This window comes from Clarias gariepinus, chromosome 25 (assembly GCF_024256425.1).
Source record: "Clarias gariepinus isolate MV-2021 ecotype Netherlands chromosome 25, CGAR_prim_01v2, whole genome shotgun sequence".
NCBI lineage: Eukaryota > Metazoa > Chordata > Actinopteri > Siluriformes > Clariidae > Clarias > Clarias gariepinus.
The window spans coordinates 14,882,553-14,901,889 of NC_071124.1; the positions used below are offsets into that span (position 1 = coordinate 14,882,553).

General features: G+C 38.7%; 1 protein-coding gene across 1 annotated transcript in view; it reads right to left on the minus strand.

The window, feature by feature from the left end:
• The window catches only part of LOC128512981 (ephrin type-B receptor 1-B), a 355,486-nt gene that overhangs the window by 110,273 nt on the left and 225,876 nt on the right, over nucleotides 1-19,337 (minus strand). The window lies entirely within an intron of this gene.

The window sequence follows — 19,337 nt, forward strand, 5'->3', positions numbered from 1 at the left end:
GCTACACAGGCACCATATGACTGATTATAATTATAAATATAATTACAAAGCATCCATCAGTAGACCAAGGACACATTATGATTTGCTGCATATCAGCATTAACTTGTTACGGTATTCCTTTCTTAGTCTTTATTTCGCTGTGTGAATACTGAGGTTCTCATGAAGACAATGATGACATGATGCTTTATATAATAAAGCCGTACTTTAGAATCACTTATGCCTCTAATGAAGGGGGAAAAAAAGTAGAGATCTCCATAAACATTAGCGCTAATTCATAAAGCTGGCTGGTGTTTTCAACAGCGTATTGCTCATGAGAAAAATAATTCTAGAGACTAAGTTTAATGCTAACTCAAACAATACTCCATGGTCATGGACAAATCCAGACTCTAAGAGGAAGGCAAACAATACAGAAATGGGGTTGAACCGAAAGATATACACGACATCTTTTTTTACACAGCATTTATCCTTAGACTTTTGTCTATTTCATCTATTTGCATGAAATGATTTAGCTCAAAAAGCTCAAGGTTATGTCTGGGGGCAAGGTTTTTAGTTTATACTGTGTCTTATGATTAACAGTATTATGCATGAAACCCAAAAAATAATCTGCATTGTCCTTGATTGTTTTGAATTGCATTAAACCACAGTGCGATTAAATTCATGCATCTGATTGGTCAGAATTTTGATGCATTTTCTAAACAGCACACAGTTACAGTACTCGCAGTAATGCTGGCTGTAAAGAAAATCTATTTCATATACGTAAATGCATTCCGTAAATGTAATGTATTCCCATTTCTCTTCTTCTAGTATGATGGATGTGCTTAATATACCGATCAGCCACAACATTAAAAGCACATAAGATGAACATGTTTTTAAACACTGATTGTCAATAATTTACCAGTAAACTGGTGACAAGCTCATGGGCACCCAAGGTTCACCCATGCCACACTCCACACACAGAGGAAAGCGCTAATCCCACCTCACAGATCCCCAAGATTGATTAGTGTCGCTATGATTGAAGTGAGAGTGCGGGTATGCCACACGCGAGAGCGAGACCAATCTGCTCTCTAGACTTCCAGCTACGGCCGGCTATAGCATCACCCAGGAATCGAACTCGAGATCTCCGGACAACAGGGCAAACACGCTTCGCCTGTGCCACTCTGGATCCAGTCAAGCTTGGGATAGTGAGCTTTACCATTGGAACTGTAGAATTAGGTTTAAATATTAATTTAGACAATTTCAGCATTGCACACTACATATATACTATACTATACTGTAAGTAGTCCGGTCAAAATTCCATTATTTATGAGTTCATCATACTTTGATAGTCGAAGTGGGAAACTGGAAGCCCCTTTTACTGTTCCTAAAAAGCTCAGGATGTACAGACCTAAGCATTGGTACTGTATGTTTGTGCCACTGTTAACGAGTTTGTACAAGTTTATATTTTTACAAGTTGGATTCATAACAGATTCCTAGTTCCATTTCCTTTTTTTCCCACTTCACAGTACCGAAAAACATTTTGCAAATGTTACGAACCATGCACCAGAAAGAGAGAGAGAGAGAGATAAAGGTCTTTTGTTAATTCCAAGTGCTGAATGTGCATTTGATATCTCTTCAATGTGCGGTCCAAGTAGGCACCACTGCAAGTGAACAAGGCCATCCTTATGCTAAATGAAACAAAACAAACCTATTAAAGAGATAGCAGAAACTTTGAAGTGGCCAATTCAACAATTTGGCATGTCATTAAAAACAAGGAATGCACTCGCGAGCTTAGCAAGACCAAAAGCCGTTGAAGGCCATTGAATAAACCTAGAGTGGATAATTGCTAAATTATTTCCTTGGTGGAGGAAAAGCCCTTCACAGCATCCAGCCGAGTCAAGGACACTCTTAGGAATAGGTAAGCATATCATTGTCAAAGTCTACAAGGAAAAGACGCATGCTTCATAAATGTAAATACAGACGGTTTATCTCAATATGCAAACCACTGGTGACACTCGAGAACAGAAAAGCCAGATTCGATTTTGCTAAATAGCTACTGAAAAGTCTGAACTGTTTTAATACAAGATGAACTTGTACCAAAATGATTGAAAGGAAAGAATATGAAGAAAGAACAGAAGAGCTCATGTTCCAAAGCATATAATATCATCTGTCCAGCAGGTTGGAGGCAGTGCTGTATGTCATATGGGTGTACGGCTGCCAGTGGATAGAAGTAGCAGGATGAATTCTGAAGTTTATAAAGCTATAGTCTCTGTTTATGTCCAGTCAAATAGCGCAAAACTGAAAGGGCTGCACTTCAGAGTAAAGCCAATGGCCCAAAATGTATTACAAAAGCAACCCAAGGCAAAGAAATGGAATCTTCTTAACAGGGCAGAGTCAGTGACCAGACTTCAAGCAAATTGAGCATGATTTTACTTAATAAAACACAACCAAAGGCAGAAAGACCCAAAAACAAGCAGAAAACTGAAGGCAACGGCAGTAAAGCTTTTCACGGGAGAAAACTCAGCATTCAGTCTTGTTCAGAGTTCAAGCTCTCAGTAACTGTGAAGGTTTAACATCCAAAAAAAAAAAAAAGATTAAGTCAACATGTCAATCACATCTAGATTGCTTTATCATAAATTGTGTTTGTGTACATGGGAATAAAAAAACTGTTCAAGTGTTTACATACTTATGGGCCTATATCTACTAATGTATTAATATATATTATATTAAACTATTTTGCTTTGGAATTAATAATTTAATAATGCACTTATTTATCAGTCTATCTATCTATCTATCTATCTATCTATCTTAAGGCTTACTGCTCGTGCAATGGCTCTGGTAAAAGAAATCATTATTTCAAAATATTAGCTTCAAAATCACTTTAACTACTGATCTTCAGGCTGGTTTATCTATTTTTAACAACATTTGTAGTCTCTAAAGGTAAAAACCTGTGCGTAAACCAAGAGAGTAGACAAAAAGAAGTATATATATATATATTTTTTTTTTTTAAATCTAGGCACACCTAGGCAACAAAAAACACCAGTTGGTGCTATGTTATGCAGTATTTAACACAATAATACATTAGCAAAGAATATAAAAGAACCATTATATTAGTAATACCATAAAATATTATTATTATTATTATTATTATTATTATTATTATTATTATTATCATTATTATCATTATTACAAATTCATAATGAATGAAACCCCAGAGAAACTATTGTTGGCAAACTATCTTGGCAAAGCCACCTTGGCAAAATGTCTTTAACCTTCAGGTACCCTTAACGTCCAGCTAGCACTTCAAGTATGACCTGGACAACTGAAAACACTCATAAATGCACACTAGAACCCGTCATTGCAAATCTACCAGGACAAACTGCGAAAAACACAGCAGAAACAAATTGCTCCCAGTTGACTGTGCAATTTCCTCGAAAGCCACTCCTGATACTGAGATCAAAATTTCTCCTTATGAGCTGAAGATGACTCTGAGTATGTTTTTGTAAGTTTTATAGGTCAGGCTCGGAGAACAAAGTAGCTGTCAGACCCTCTGCAGGCTGTAAGCTGAGTGTAATTCACACTCTGGCTGGTTCAGTGTCCAAACACTTGAGATGAGCTTTCGCATACGCGGCAGCTACCGCGGCGAGACGGCATTCTGATGAGATGGCAGCACAGCAGAGACATCTTAGTGCATTTAGCTAACCGTTAAAATGAAGGAATTAGGGAGGGAGCGACGCAGTTATGCAGAGAAAAAAAAAAGAAGGCGAGATGGAAAGTGCACCATGAATACATTTAACTCGCTTTTTGACTCGCCCTTTGTATCGGTGTGGCAGTAATAGAGTCCCTGAGAGAAAACAGTGATTGCGAGAAAGAAATAACTCAACTTTTTCTTAACTGCACGACTTATAGAACCACGAAAATGGTTATGTTTCAGCCAGATAAAACAGAAGATGAAATGCTAGTAGTGCAAAAATTGTCACTTATTATCACATAGTGGTTCGTGCTTACAAATTATAACCCTTTTTATGACTCACTTTGGAGGGGAAAAAAAACCTACCAAGGTTTACTAAATTTCAATTTCTCCTTGAATAGTCTACCCTTTGAGGATTAGCAAATAGAAAATCTACAATAATTTGTCATTATTGTTGTGCAGTAACGTTGAGCCTCATTTACAATATAAAACTGGATACAAATCGATTTAGTCATAAATCATATAAAGATTTACACAAGAACTTAAATATTCATGAAAAATTATTAAATATGTCACTCTACTCTTTCCTTTTACTCCTGCTGTCATTCTAATCCTATTGTTCTCCTGAGTGTGTGGAACTTTATACATGAGAAGACTAAATTATGTAAGCTTAAATTGAGACACATCATATCAGTCATATGAATTGCAATGAGTTACTGCATTTTTATATCTAGATGATGATGTCATGTTTAAACAGCGTAGGTTTTTCAATTATGTATGACAATGTAATGAATATTTTGTGAAATCGTGTCATTTCATAATAACCCCCTAGATCACCACCGACCCCTAAAAGCATCCAGCCTGGTGGAAATCTACATGCTGCCAACACCTAAAGACGTTCCACTGGTAACCCTGCTTACAGATCACTGATTGGCCAACATCTAAAGACGTTCCACTGGTAACCCTGCTTACAGATCACTCATGGGCCGACATCTAAAGACGTTCCACTGGTAACCCTGCTTACAGATCACTGATTGGCCGACATCTAAAGACGTTCCACTGGTAACCCTGCTTACAGATCATTGATTGGTCGACATCTAAAGACGTTCCACTGGTAACCCTGCTTACAGATCACTCATGGGCCGACATCTAAAGACATTCCACTGGTAACCCTGCTTACAAATCACTGATTGGCCGACATCTAAAGACGTTCCACTGGTAACCCTGCTTACAGATCACTCATGGGCCGACATCTAAAGACGTTCCACTGGTAACCCTGCTTACAAATCACTGATTGGCCGACATCTAAAGACGTTCCACTGGTAACCCTGCTTACAGATCACTGATTGGCCGACATCTAAAGACGTTCCACTGGTAACCCTGCTTACAGATCACTGAATGGCCGACATCCAAGGACGTTCCACTGGTAACAATGCTTGCAGATCACTGATTGGCCGACATCTAAAGACGTTCCACTGGTAACCCGGCTTACAGATCATTGATTGGCCAACACCTAAAGACGTTCCACTGGTAACCCTGCTTACAGATCATTGATTGGCCAACACCTAAAGACGTTCCACTGGTAACCCTGCTTACAGATCACTGATTGGCCAACACCTAAAGACGTTCCACTGGTAACCCTGCTTGCAGATCATTGATTGGCCGACATCTAAAGACGTTCCACTGATAACCCTACTTGCGGGTTTTGTGACATCCTTTGGCGAATTTATATCAAAGTCATGTTAAAGTAATTGTTTTACCGCAACAGAAGTATTAAATGAAATATCGGGTAATCCCGACTTAGATCATGCTTTAGAAACCATGATTCGGTGATTGAATGATTTAGAGCAATAGTCAGCACCAAGATTTTGTACTTTTTTTAAACAAGTGGTTTAAAAAAACATGAACTAAAGAAATAGTATTAAAAAAAGCTAATTTAAATCGATACATTAAGATTAGTAAGATACACTGCTAAATAAAAAAAATATCACTTCACCAAAGGAGGATGGACTGCAGTAAGTCAGTTCAGTTATCCAAAACATCTCTTTATAATTCTGTGCAAACACTCTATTAGAACCAGCACCAAGTGACCGATAAGACTGCTATGTCTCAAGCTACAACGTGCCATATACTCCCTAGTGTGCCATCATCTGGCTTACTATTACACGTTCTGCTTTTCCAACAAAAGCCACTCTAGGCCTTTTCCACCATCAGGGAGAGGCATTCAAATTGGCATTGATCAGCTGTGCCCAAGATTAGCAAATTTTCTTTAAAAGAAATTTTTAAAAAGCAGCTTTATGTGATGTGCTTGGTGTCCATGATCTTCTTGGTAAAGGATATATATATATATATATATATATATATATATATATATATATATATATATATATATATATATATATATATTTATTTTTTTTTTTTTTTTTTGCCCTTCTGTTTTAATGTCAAGCCATTCTCATCTTTTTACCTTACTTGATTGGCATATAGTTCACCTCTTCTGTCACTCTAGATTTTGTGCTTGTCAAGGGGTTGTTATGCTCTTCAATAATAAATTGTTTTCTTGGCATAGACGTGAGGCAAAACACTTTTCACTTATATATATATATATATATATATATACACGAGTAAGTCATTTCTGCTTTGTGAGCTTTCCTTTTATGGTGTTTTATGGGTGTCAGCAAGTGCAAATCAGCTGTGCCTGACAATTTATGGGCGATGCACTGCATTTTCCCTAAAGGTTAAATTATCGGCATCCTTGACTGTGATTGGGTTTGCAAAGCAAACTCAGTGTCACAAGCTTAGTAGTTCAGCCTTTGAAGTGGATATGTAGCAACATCAGGCAAATGGGAATGTCAAATAAGATATGCCTGATTTAATTTCAGACATACTCCACTATTTAACTATTCACACAACCTAAAAAAAAATCCTTATGAATCATAAATCCAGGGAAAGTGCTTTGTTAGGTAAAATCAGCATGTGCAGCCAGGATATAAATATTATCCACTTTAATAATCCAATTCAGGATTCTGGTGTTGTAGCCAGGATTTTATTGAAGGGAACATTTGGAAATAATATGCTTAGAAAAATGACTGCATAGTCAAATTGAGAAATGCAACATGCTTCTGCATTAAGGGTGCATGACTTGGTGGAGCTATTTAAAAATTTCAGTCATTTACCATCAAAATATCTTACATTATGCGGCCTAAGAAATAAAAATGTCTTTATGACGGTTCCAGTGAAAGTGATTCAAATAACATGCTTCTGAAAGAGACCCTGGAGTAAACCTCGTTCATCTTTTAAACAGAAACGGGAAAAGAATGATCACTAGTTAACAATCAGTTCTGTTTCTCATCATAGCAGCTGACAGGTAATAAAACGTGATTAAGCAAACGAACGGCGCGCATTTGTTTGATGTCTGGGCTGGTGAAACCGTAATGAGTATTTTGTTGACCTTTTATGATCATCATTATACAGCAGCACAATAAGTGGGCAGAACAATGCTATTAAAGAATACGATAAATCTGTGCACTTGCTAATTTGTGCAGTTTCATGCGGCAGCAGCACAGTGCATGAACTTATGCAGATGCAGGTTGGATGGGGTCATACAGTAAGAGTGGAGGAAAAGGATGATTTTAGAGATGTCTTTGGCATGGTTGTTGGTGCCAGATTGGTCTGAGTATTTCAAAAAAAGGCTAATCTTCATGGATTTTAATGTTAAAGAAGCTTTTCAGTTTACACAGAATGATTTAAGGAATAATTATAATATAAAATATAAAAATTTATACAGTATATAATGGAAATTTTATTTTTATATAAAAAATGCAAGGTGTGGCAGTTCTTTGAAAAGTTATGTTGGGTTAAGCTACAAGAAATCTACAATTGCTCGAATCACCAATTTTTACAACTGTGCTAAGCAGAAAAGCATCTCCGAATAAGCAGCAGGTCAAACCTTAATGCAGATGGTCTACAACAGCTGGAGACCTCACTGGGTTCCATGTCGGCCAACCAAAACAAGGATTGTTTGATCTTTTCCCACACATCACAATTTTTGGTCTCATCACTGATAATTAGCATTTTTTCAATTCTCAATCTAATCAACCGCACCACCACACCCCACCCCTTCCACTTATGTTCATTCCGTGTCCACTGCATTTAAATCAATCTACGGATTTATACTATTTTTAGTGGTCATACTTTTTTTTTTTTTATTCTTGGTTCTCTGAGAGGAACTGGTGCACACACTATATTAATACCAACATCAAGCATAATACAGGATTGAATATGTGCAGGAGTTTGTTATAATGAGGTCAGCGCTCTACAGGCCATAGATATCAGCGGCACAATCAGACCGTAATCAGGGCCGGCAGCTGCTCGGCGTCCGATTAGCCGTCTAACACGGCCGTCTGAGGGTGATTCACTAAACGACTAAATGTCTGGCCCGAATGATTTAGACGCTTCGTCTTGTCTGTATGCGGTGTGCAGCGATCGCATAGATGCACAGAGTGTCAACAATGCAGGAAGGTCATCGCTATCAATAGGAATCACCTTAAACACACACACACACACACACATACACGCACACACATAAACATAAAGGAACCTTGTGCGTGTGTCTGTGTGTGTGTGTGTGTGTGTGTATGTGTGCTATTTTCTATGAATGACAGTAGCAACTAATTGCAGTATATCTGTGGCAAACAATGCTGCCGCTTATCTGAAAAGAGAAAGAAGACGAAAAACAAGACTAATCTATTTAACATCGACGTGAGTATGATGGATGCTAACGCAAGTTGATTTAACACACAATAAACTCGAAATGCTTCTTGCCAAGTGAGTCACTGTCAGTGTGTATTGCCTCAATTGGCTTATGATGAAAATTGCCCTCACAATAACCACCTGACACCAGCATTCTTTCGACTAACACACCCACAACTCCAACCTGTCTTTTCTTTCTGTCCTTTTCCTGGTCTTCAAATTGCCAGGCTTTGCCTATGTTTGACGTATGGTTATGTAAAGAGCCTCCTGAGACCTAGAATAATTCTAATCGGTATCAAAGGATGTGTGCATATTTCCCAGTACCTACGTGTAAGTATTTTGTACTTGTGCACTTTTAAGGTAGTGGGTCTCTTAGTTCAGCTCAGCTCAGCTCATCCCCGGATAACTGGGAGAAAATTGGCCTGAGGAAGATTATGCTCTATCTGCTGCTACAAGGCATGCACTGCAGGCCAATGCACAGAGGCAATTTGGCTCTCGGCAGCGACGGGAAATTGCAGAGCATATAAGATTTCATAGTGTTTCATTCCATCAAATATTCAGCAACCCCAAATAGTTGATTGGCCTTAAAGCTTAACCGTGCTAATGGTGGCACAATTTCAGATGTGAAATTCCAGGCTCCTGACATTTTGCTTTCTTAATTATCACGCATCAATGAATATAAAAAACCAAACGAACACAAATCCAGTCAAACTTTTCTTAAGGGGTTCATAAGGCTACATGACATCTACCTAAGGCCTTTATGATAACTAACATGTTCCTTATGTACAGTATATCAACATTAATATTATTATAACATACCCATAGGTGGTACAGTCCAGTACTACGGACCACTAAAAGATTTCGCGGCGAGTCACAGTGTTGGAAAGAGGGGAGGGCAGCTGCCCGCCAAAACCCACATTCAAAACCTAGCACTTTCAGCACTAACACATCTAGTAATGTCGTCATCTTAAACAACTGCTTCTCAGTTGTTAACCATCCATTTTGTGTTTCGATCTTCCATTATTGCTAATTATGATGAGCGCAAGTTTTTGCTAACATGATGATGGGTCAGGGGTAAGATATTGGAGTACGGTTCGGAAAGGTCCTATGTTCCAATCCCTGTTGGGCCCTTGAGTAAGGCCCTTAACCCTCACCTGCTCAGATGTATAATGAGATTAAAATGTTAGTCGTTCTGGATAAGGGCGTCTGCCAAAGGGCTAAAATGTAAAAAAATTATGACAGGTTCATGATTCTTGTCACCTTTAAAGCTAACTAGATTCTAGGACAAGGCAGAATCACAAATACTTGAAAAAGGGAACTACTGTGTGGAACAAGAGATTCTACACCATGTATTGCACACTAGCCTTGGGGTATATGCTATGTGAGAATTAATGCCAGAACAGTTAGTTTGTTTGATATTCTAAAATGGAATACTTTCACCACAGATAATCAGTTTTGATTAATTGATAAACGCAATGTACAAAACTGCACGAAACCCTATCACGACCTGCAGTTCACGTATAGACGGCGTAAAGGCAGTGGAAGCAGAGCTGTGTTAGTGTAGTGTGGAACTGGAGTGGGGTGGGGATACCCAAATCTACTGTAATGTTATCTTATTATTAAAATAATAGGGATACCAGTTGTAGGCCAAGCCATAAAGTGATGCAACACAAGCAATTAGCGGGACCACACCACCTATCATGTTAGCGCATCACATCACAACACATTACTCACTCTCTCCTGTTTCCTGTTTAACCTTGATTAGAATCACTGTTTAAGTTTCAGTGTTGGCAACTAACAGGCTCTTTTTTTTATTTCGAGTTGTTTTTGTATGTGCTCCAGTAATTACATTTTTACACAAGGTTATGAATCTTTTGTTCACGGTAGCTGTTGCCTTTGCACTTTGCATACCACTTATCCTATGTATGGTGAAAGGGGAACTGAAGCCTATCCTAAGGAGGGACAAACCTGGATCCGTTGTCAACCGAAACGTGTTCGTTCTCACACACCTGCTGTTATGCATGTAGCCGCGTTTTCGAGCTGTAGGATTTCCTGGCACACAATGTGCATCAATGTGCCATGCAGGGATTCTTTAAAGGCTATTTGGTTGGTGGTGAGGGGGTGGGGGGGGGGTTGGGGGGGAATTGTATAATACAAACTAAGCGTGAAAAATTTGGGAAGTCATTTGCGCTCCCCTATGTCTGGAGACTTCTGGGACGCCCTGTAGTTTCCTCAAATTGAAGCGAACCTTATTTGTCAGACATCGTTCCAAATCCGATAGACTGTAATACAAAGCTTTTCAATTTGTTGCTGTATAATTACTTTATAATTATAATCACAATAATGAACTCTGTTTGTGTGTTTGTCACCGCAGATTTGAGAAAAGTCTGTTTACTGCATCTGTACCTGAAACTCCATGCTGGGTGTGCGTGTGTGTGTGTGTGTGTGTGAGAGAGAGAGAGAGAGAGAGAGAGAGAGACAGCAGCTGTGCGCAGTGCAGAGTCAGTTGGAGGCAGTGGCTGCAGCTAGAGGATTAGCAAAGCAATTACAGTGGCTTAAGGTCTGTTTACTGCCTCTGTACCTGCAGCTCCACTGTGTGTGTGTGTATGTGTGTGTGCAGGAGAGAGAGAGAGAGCGCAAAAGAGAGAGAGATGTGGGCTTAGTAAAGGAATTCTCTCAGTGAGAACTATAAAGCTAGTATACGTATAGATGTTATCCAGACAGCCTCAGACTGGCCTGATTCATGGTACACTGGTATAAATTCAACTCAGTAGTGTGTGCGTGCGTGTGTGGGTGTGAGTGTGATGTATCTGAGCCTGACCCTGAGCTCAGACATGATTGAACTCTTACTTAATTTTACATTCACCCTATTAGAACAAGCATCAGTTCTATCCAGACCCTGATGCTTTTCTGATAAATGAGAATAATGAATATATCAGTGTTTTAGCACTTTTCCCTATAAACAGAGTATGTGGAAAAAATAGAAACAGCCCTAGTCTAGCCTAGAAGCCCAATCAAGGGACAGCCTTCGTAGATCTTAATAAAATATTGGCATATTAAATGCATTATTGACGCATTTATTTTTGATCTGATCTGTGAAGTAAAATACATTTTGATATACAACATTCACTGTATATATTAACATCTGTTGATGTGCCACAAATGCACAGCACATAGCACCGCGGTTTTGGAATGTACAGTATGAGACAAACTGGTTTTAAACTTAATGCACTGATCTGTTCATACATCTTTGAAGGTTCAGAGTCCTTCCACATTTCATTTGCAGCTCACAGGGAATCGAACCATCGGCCCTGAAGGTCCGAGGCCATTGTACTAACCGATTTGCCAAAAAGTTGTTTACATGTTGGTTGATAAACATCTTGATGTATCTGAAAATCAGGTTGATTCATACAAATAAATAATCTTGGGACCTAAGTGAGGCAGCGGTTTACGAGCTCACCCGTTGTCTGCTGTAGACTCCTGAGAGCCTAGAGAGAGCTGATTGGCCGAGCACTCTCAGAGGGGAGGGATGGGAAGCACCCTGGCCACTTCACATCAATCGCGGCTTTAGCTAACCATGGGCAGTTTTAAAAGATACGATCGGCCAGCTCCGAGAAAACTCTAAGAATAGTCTTCATCCGCCCTGGTTGGTAGTTGTCGCGTGCCCTGATGACGGGTAGGAATTGGCTTTAAATAAATTAGGGAGAAAATCTGGAAAATCCCAAGAAAAATAATAATACAAAACAATAATTATTTTTTTCTGCCAATCTTTTGTTCCGCACCCCAGTCCAGTAGGTGGTGGTAGTACATTGTTATTTCTTTCTTACTATAAGTGTCTTCTTACATTTTCCCTAAATGATGTTAAATTTCCCATTGAGTTCTTCACCATTACCTATATGGCAACACTTCCAATAGTTTATGGTGACATGCAGTGTTGGGGGGCGTTACTTTTTTAAATAACTAATTACATTACAAAATTACTCTTATTAAAAAGTAATCCGTTACATTACAGCGTTACTTTCTGGTAAAAGTAACTAGTTCGAGTCCTTTTTATTTCAGAAAATGAAAACTCCTTCGTGATTTCTCATGCATGTAGTTTTAGTCAAGACCTTTATAATTATTCTAGCATCATCACTCAGTGAAGTTTGGCCCATAATCTGTTAACTACCAATACCCCTTCTAACCTACGCGGTTTCGCGCGGTGGCCATAAGTACGGTTAATAAGGAATTGTACATAAATGTGACTTGTACTGGCAATATGTGCTTCGGCTGTTGTTAGACGCTGACGTCAGTGTACGTCGCATTATTTCCCAGTGCCAGTCCTGGAGATCCCAAGGTGTAAATTATTATTATTATTATTTTCCACACACATGATAAAATTTTTTCACAGCCTGGTCAGGTGTGAACTCTCAGAGGTGTTAAAGCTATTACTGGAAATCAAAGCGATCTCAGCTTTCATGTTTACTTGTTGTAAATCAATAGTCAATACAGAAATGTTTAAACAATAAAGAAACATTTTTTTTAAAGATATATCGAGATATGAGATTTCTTTGTGGGAATACAAGAAGTACAAAAAAGAATTATGTTATTGCAGGGTTGAATGAAAACTCTATTAAAGAGAAAGATGTTCATGGTGTAAGTGGATTCTATAATCTACAGCACATTGAACAAATCAATACAAAAGAAATGTTAAAGAAAACAGACAGAATCATAGAGTGGGAAAAAAACAGAAATCTGAAGGGATTAAAAGTTTATAAAAAAGTTTAAACGGTATACTGAGATATTAAAACATCTTTAAAAGGAATAAATCAAAATCGTTCAAACCTCTAAATGAAAGTTCAAATCAGCTTTAGTGCAAATCCTCATATTAACAGACCATCTGCTGTAGCTTGGTCCTATTGGGAGACGGTCTGATACTGATAAAAATAAATAAATAAATAAATATATAATATGATAACTTTAATTATCTCCAAATCCCACTGTCCATTACAGAGTGTAAATTTCTGAGGGAATATTTTGTGCTGTGATGAATGCTCCAGACTACGCTGGTCTCAGGGACTCGGTCTCCCATGGAGAGGAATGGAGGGAGAACAGTGGGAAGCATATGGTCCTCTAGGAAAAAGAAAGAAAAAGAGAGAGAGAGAGAGAGAGAGAGAGAGAGAGAGAGAAGGAGAGATGGCTTTAAAGAATGAGCGAGCATCAATCAGTGGGGAGGGAGTGTGAAGAGGGATAGAAATGGAAGTATAAAGGAGTGTGTGTGCGCGCTTGCGTGTTCATGTGTGTGCACGCATCAGGCCGATGGTTGGCTAGTGCTAAGCTGAATAGTCAGGCTCCAGAACCCTGCTGATACACTTCCTGCTCCCCTATCCATCACTGCCCTAATCAGGCTCGTTTCAGAAGCTCTCTCTCTCTCTCTCTCTCTCTCTCTCTCTAACACACCCAAGCACAGCTCTCTTACACACAACCTTTTCACAGCAGGCCCTAAAAAGAAAGGGAGAAAGGGTATATACCAGGCTCTAGGTATTTGTGCAAAAGAACAGTGTGTACAGGAGAATAGAAAGAAAATAATGAAAAAGGGAGCTAGGTTGCCAGTTCTATTGTTTTCCCACACAATTAGTACTACAAGGGGTGCCCAAGCCAAACCTGGACATTTGATTATGCAGAATAACAGAACGGTTATGAGAGTAAAAACGAGCTTTTTACTATTCAATTTTATGAACCCCTGCTACACTAATGCACTTATCCCAGCATGTTACTAGTGTTTGGATACCATCAAGGTTGAACATTTTCTCAGTACGTTCATGGAAAGTTTTCTCAGTACGTTCAGGGAACGTTTTCCCAGTTGTCTTCTTGTAATGTGCAAGTGCTGTTCAGGAATGATTGTATGTACAGTTCCTATAGGCATTCGGCACTTGTGCAAATTGTTCACAAGCTATCAATTGATTTTTAAAGGACAAAGCATTCTAATTGCTAAATGTTTGATAAATTGATAAAGCATTCTAATTGCCCGGCTTCGGGAGGGTTCCTTGGACCACCTTGGACAGGATTGTCATTTACAGATATACGGACTTCTTAAAAATGTTCTCACCATTCAAATGCCTTACTCCGGCTAAGAGTCTTATCACCATAAGAGCACAAAGTGTTCTTTAAATCGTTTTTACTACTTGATTGAAGATTTCATCACAAATCCCGGTTTGACTTGAACGCCCCTCATAATATTACTTTTACTCCTAATAATAATAACAACAACAACTATTATTATCATTATTATTATTATTTTAATAACAGCAATAATAGTCTTTAGTGCTCATCCTTCTTTCTCAAACCCAAATCAATCTAATAAACAATTCTTAATAAACACATATAGAATCAGAAATATCACAGGACACACTGCAAAAAATACCATTACGCGAACTAATTCATTCCAAAAAACGTGCTTGTAATCCAAAGCACTCGTATATTAAAGCCAATTTCTCCAGAAAAAAATAAATAAAAACTTGACCCAAAAATATTCAAATAAAATAATTCCTCCAAAATAGAAAGTAAAAATACAACAAATTAGCCATTACTTTAGCTTTGAAAAGAATTGTGGCTGGTTAGAGGGGTAAAGAGGGGACAGAGACACTCGGCAGACAAAGCGTATACGTACTATGCTTGTATTGCAAGACCCAGCTTATTAGCAAGTTACAATTTATTAAAAATCTTTTTTATTACATTTGACTAGAAGTAAGCTTACTAGTCTTATATTTGGTTTTTCATTATTTTATTTCAAGACATTATAGATAGGTTTGGCTAGAGTCAAGAATATTGCAGTTGTCAAGATGCAGTGCAGTTAACAGAACAGATTGATTTGAGGGTAACATGATGGGAAGCATTGCGTGAAAGTAGCTGGAGCTACACATTTATAATTATCAAGTTACAGCAATGAGTTTGAGAGATGGGCTTTGAGTTCTGGAGGAATGGAGAAGATTTTTTAAAGCCTATGTGGAAGTAAATTGCAATACCTGGGCATAACAACACTGAAAGACTTAACCTCCATAAATGCATTCCCAGTATTAAATCAGTGTATTTTTAGCCATATGTTCTGTGATTGCTACTGGTCAGGGTTACTGTGATTATGGAGCCAATCCCAGGAGGACATGGGCAATAAGAGGGAATAACCTGAGAAGGTAAATGTGTCCATCACATAAAACAGTATATACACATTTTAACATCTGGTGTAGCCAGTAAACCGACTATCATGTTTTGTACAGTGGGAGGCAAATGGAGAACCAAAAGTAAATCCATGTAAACACGGGAAGAAGAGTAATCCATGTAAGATTATGATCGAACCAGGGACACTGTGTTATTACATTGTGATTTGGAGATTATGTACAGGGTATAAGAGGTCCTCTTTTGAGTTTTAGTGCCCTGTGTTTTTTTTGTTTTTTTTTCAAACCTGGCTACCCTTTGTAGAAAGAAAAAAAAAACAGGGAGACATTTTAAACAAGTCAGAGAGACAGAAAGAAGGACAATTCCTGCAAGCAATTAGGCTACATAAATGAATAAAACCTAATGAATCAATGAAGTACAAAGCACACTGCAGTTTCCTCAGCGGGTAAACGAAACCAAGAGACATGCTCGATAACTCAAAACCACCTGAAAAACAGCCAAGTCATTTTCTTTCAGTCGGTGGGGTGTCATTACTAAAATCATCATGCAAAGATACAAGCCAGGGGAGATAAACTAATGAGAACACAATCTATATATATTTATGGGAACCAAAGGCTAAAGACAATACTGTGATTCCTTTTGTATTGTACATCAATACAGCATTCATTCGAATCCTATTAGCATCGACAATGAATCTGCATTCAACTCTGTGCTCTATCAATACAGCATTAATTAATGCCTTTCTTAATTTCAATATGGTATTCATGGCTTTTTCATACTGCTCGATCTTGCTGTCTCACAAGGACATTGATATTGTGTCTTCTCGATTATGTAGCAAGAACACAATAACAAGTGTTGCTAGTCTCGTTAGCGGATTCCTGCAACTGATAGGTGTACAACGTGTAACGCGCCATCGTCCTCAGATCCACCTGACTTGCATATCAAAGCTATCCCTCAGGGCACAAGCAAGAGTCAAAACGAATTTCTGTTGTGTATGGCGTTATCATTTTCATCATGCGCCTACACCAATCTCGGCAACCCTGCAGCACTGCAGTAACGACTTCAATCTTTCATTCATAACCGGGAGAGAGAGAGAAAGAGAGAGAGAGATACATTTTTTTCCATGAAAGAAGATTCTCAAAAGAAGAAAGATGTTTTTTTTTTTTTCGTGACCTACATAGCATGCTCCATTTCCTTCCCACCCCAGTGCCAAGAGGGAGGAGCTTATGTAGCAGAAGAGCGCATCAATCACTTCTTACCAACTAATCACTTTCCATCAAACAAGAGAAATTGGTGTTTATATGTGTTCAGATATCCGCACATTAATTTGCTATGACATCAGATAGTTCCAAGTCTCCTCTCAGGATTGGAGTCTCCAGGGACACAGAGGCGATATTCTGGTCTGTACTAACACTTTGCCGAACACAAGTCTCCAACTACTCCTCCCTCGTTGATCCTCCAGATGCTTTGGCAAGAAACTGACCCACTTCTGTAAAGAGTTGCTCCAGAGGCCAGTGCTACTCGATCACACTAATGACAAGCCTCTAAGTGACCTACATGTGGGCTGCGGGCTGTGGGCAGTGGCACACCGCCAGCGGCACCTTTCAATAAAGCAAACCAATGTTTTAAACCAACATTTTAATCAAGTCTACAGGGAGATGTCTTCCACTTCACATCTTACTTTTTAGGTCTCTATGTCTGGTACAGTGAAACCCTCAGGACAAAATCTCAACAAGCTAAATTCTCGATTCACACCTCTGGACCTCTGGGACTCACTAGCAGACCACTTTATTTGTCTTATATCTTTTAAATTTGTCCACTATAACCATAAAACTAGCAGACGCCAGGGATTTCCTATTTTTGTTATGTCTTCCAGTTGGGTACTCTGTAATAATCAGCTACTGTAGCTTCTACAACTAGTCCAAGTTCTCACTAGAACACCAAAGCTCATCAATACTCTACTGGCAAAGTTCTCAATTTAGACCTCTGGGACTAACAGTCTACATTTTTTGCCTCCTTTTTTTTCAAGCGGATGAACCATGACAATTAAGACTTAAAATCTTTGACTTCTACCACCACTCAGTACGATTCACTACAGTAGTACCATGTCAAGTTGTAAGGGAATAACTTCACAAAATTTTTCATCTTCAACATTTTTCCTTATTAGCTTAAATAAAATTCACAACACTGGACTATTTATGTGTGCTGAATATTTGTGTACATTTCCAGCCTTAGCGAATTCATGGCTTGTTTAATGTTTTCAAAATTAAACCCATTTATTCATTTCCAAGTATACCTCAGCCAGGTCACTAGCGTCCCACAGCTCTCAATGCACTATATACAAGCAGCTAGAACAAAACAAGGTTCTTGAGTAGCATAGCCATAAAAAGAAGTTGCTTCTCTAAGGGGTTCAGCTGCTAAAAAATGTAATCTGATGCCCAGTCAGGACAAGAATAGGCACTGCTGGGGGTTGTGCCATAAGGAAAACCTAAGAAAATAAATCATTAAATTGTCTATTGATAGTCAAGAGAACTAGACCAGGAACTGACGAAGTTTCATCAAGAAACTTTTGAGTCATCAATTATATACCAGTAAACTGGTGACAGCTTCATGGGCACCCAAGGCTCATTTATGTCTGTGGGGACCAAAAGACAGCCAGTTCGATCCCACAGAAAAGCCAATCTAGCACAAATTGCCTTAAAAAAGCCAATGCTGCCTGTACCAAAACACCCAATGCACCACAGCCGGCCACTTATAGGGACTAGCAGGCAAAGAACCTAAGACTTCTAACCTAGCTATTAAACTCCCTAGAGCCCAATCCGATCGAGCACACATGGGATGCACAAGACAAACAAGACCAATTTACAGAGTCCCAACCCATATCCTACAGGAACCCAAAGCATCTGCCACCAGTGTCCTGATGCCAGATACCACAGCACACCCCCAGAGGTCTTGTGGAGTCATTCCCCAAGGTGCCAGAGATACTATAAGGTTGATCTATAGAGTAAATATCTTTTTTTGTGTGTGATACCATGGCATACTGTATATCCAAAAGGTTGCTGACCTTTTGTGAAAGGCTGAACTTTGACACAGCATTCAACAAACTAACTTTGGCTATAACTTCATTTGAAATAGTTTCTATTAGTTTGTATTAATACATCTAACTCTTTACTGAAGGCTTGTTAAATAATAATAATAATAATATTAATAATAATAGTAATAGTAATAATAATAATGTAGCAAATTTGCTTTCTAGGCAACCAAAACACATAACTTATGGGCAAACAGACATTTTCACCTGCCTAGTCCATATGGTAAAGTAATGAAAATTCTTCGATTCCCTGACATACAAGTTGGGAATTCAGTCTCAGTAGGAGGCATTGCTTACTGGCTTGGGAACTGCTGGTTTTATTAACTTGGTGAAAAACATCTGCAACTTCCAAAGAAACTATGTGTAAGCCATCAGCATCTAAAAACCAGGACGGGGAGGGAAAGGTAATTGTGAGAATCCAACGATAGTGGAAACTATTCTCGCAAGCCAGACCTCTGGCTCTCCCCAGAGACACTGACATGTTTCCTCAATAAATGTGGCCAAGAATCACTCAGGTGGAAACCAGCACTGTGCACTGGTCCCCAGCCTTTTATTATTTTCCTATCGCTAATGTAATCCAGAACATCAATTATTCATTATGCAGATTCCAATGTGTTAAAATAAGGAAAACAAAACATGTCATTCTCAGGGCTAGAATCAGGACCTGTTGGTATT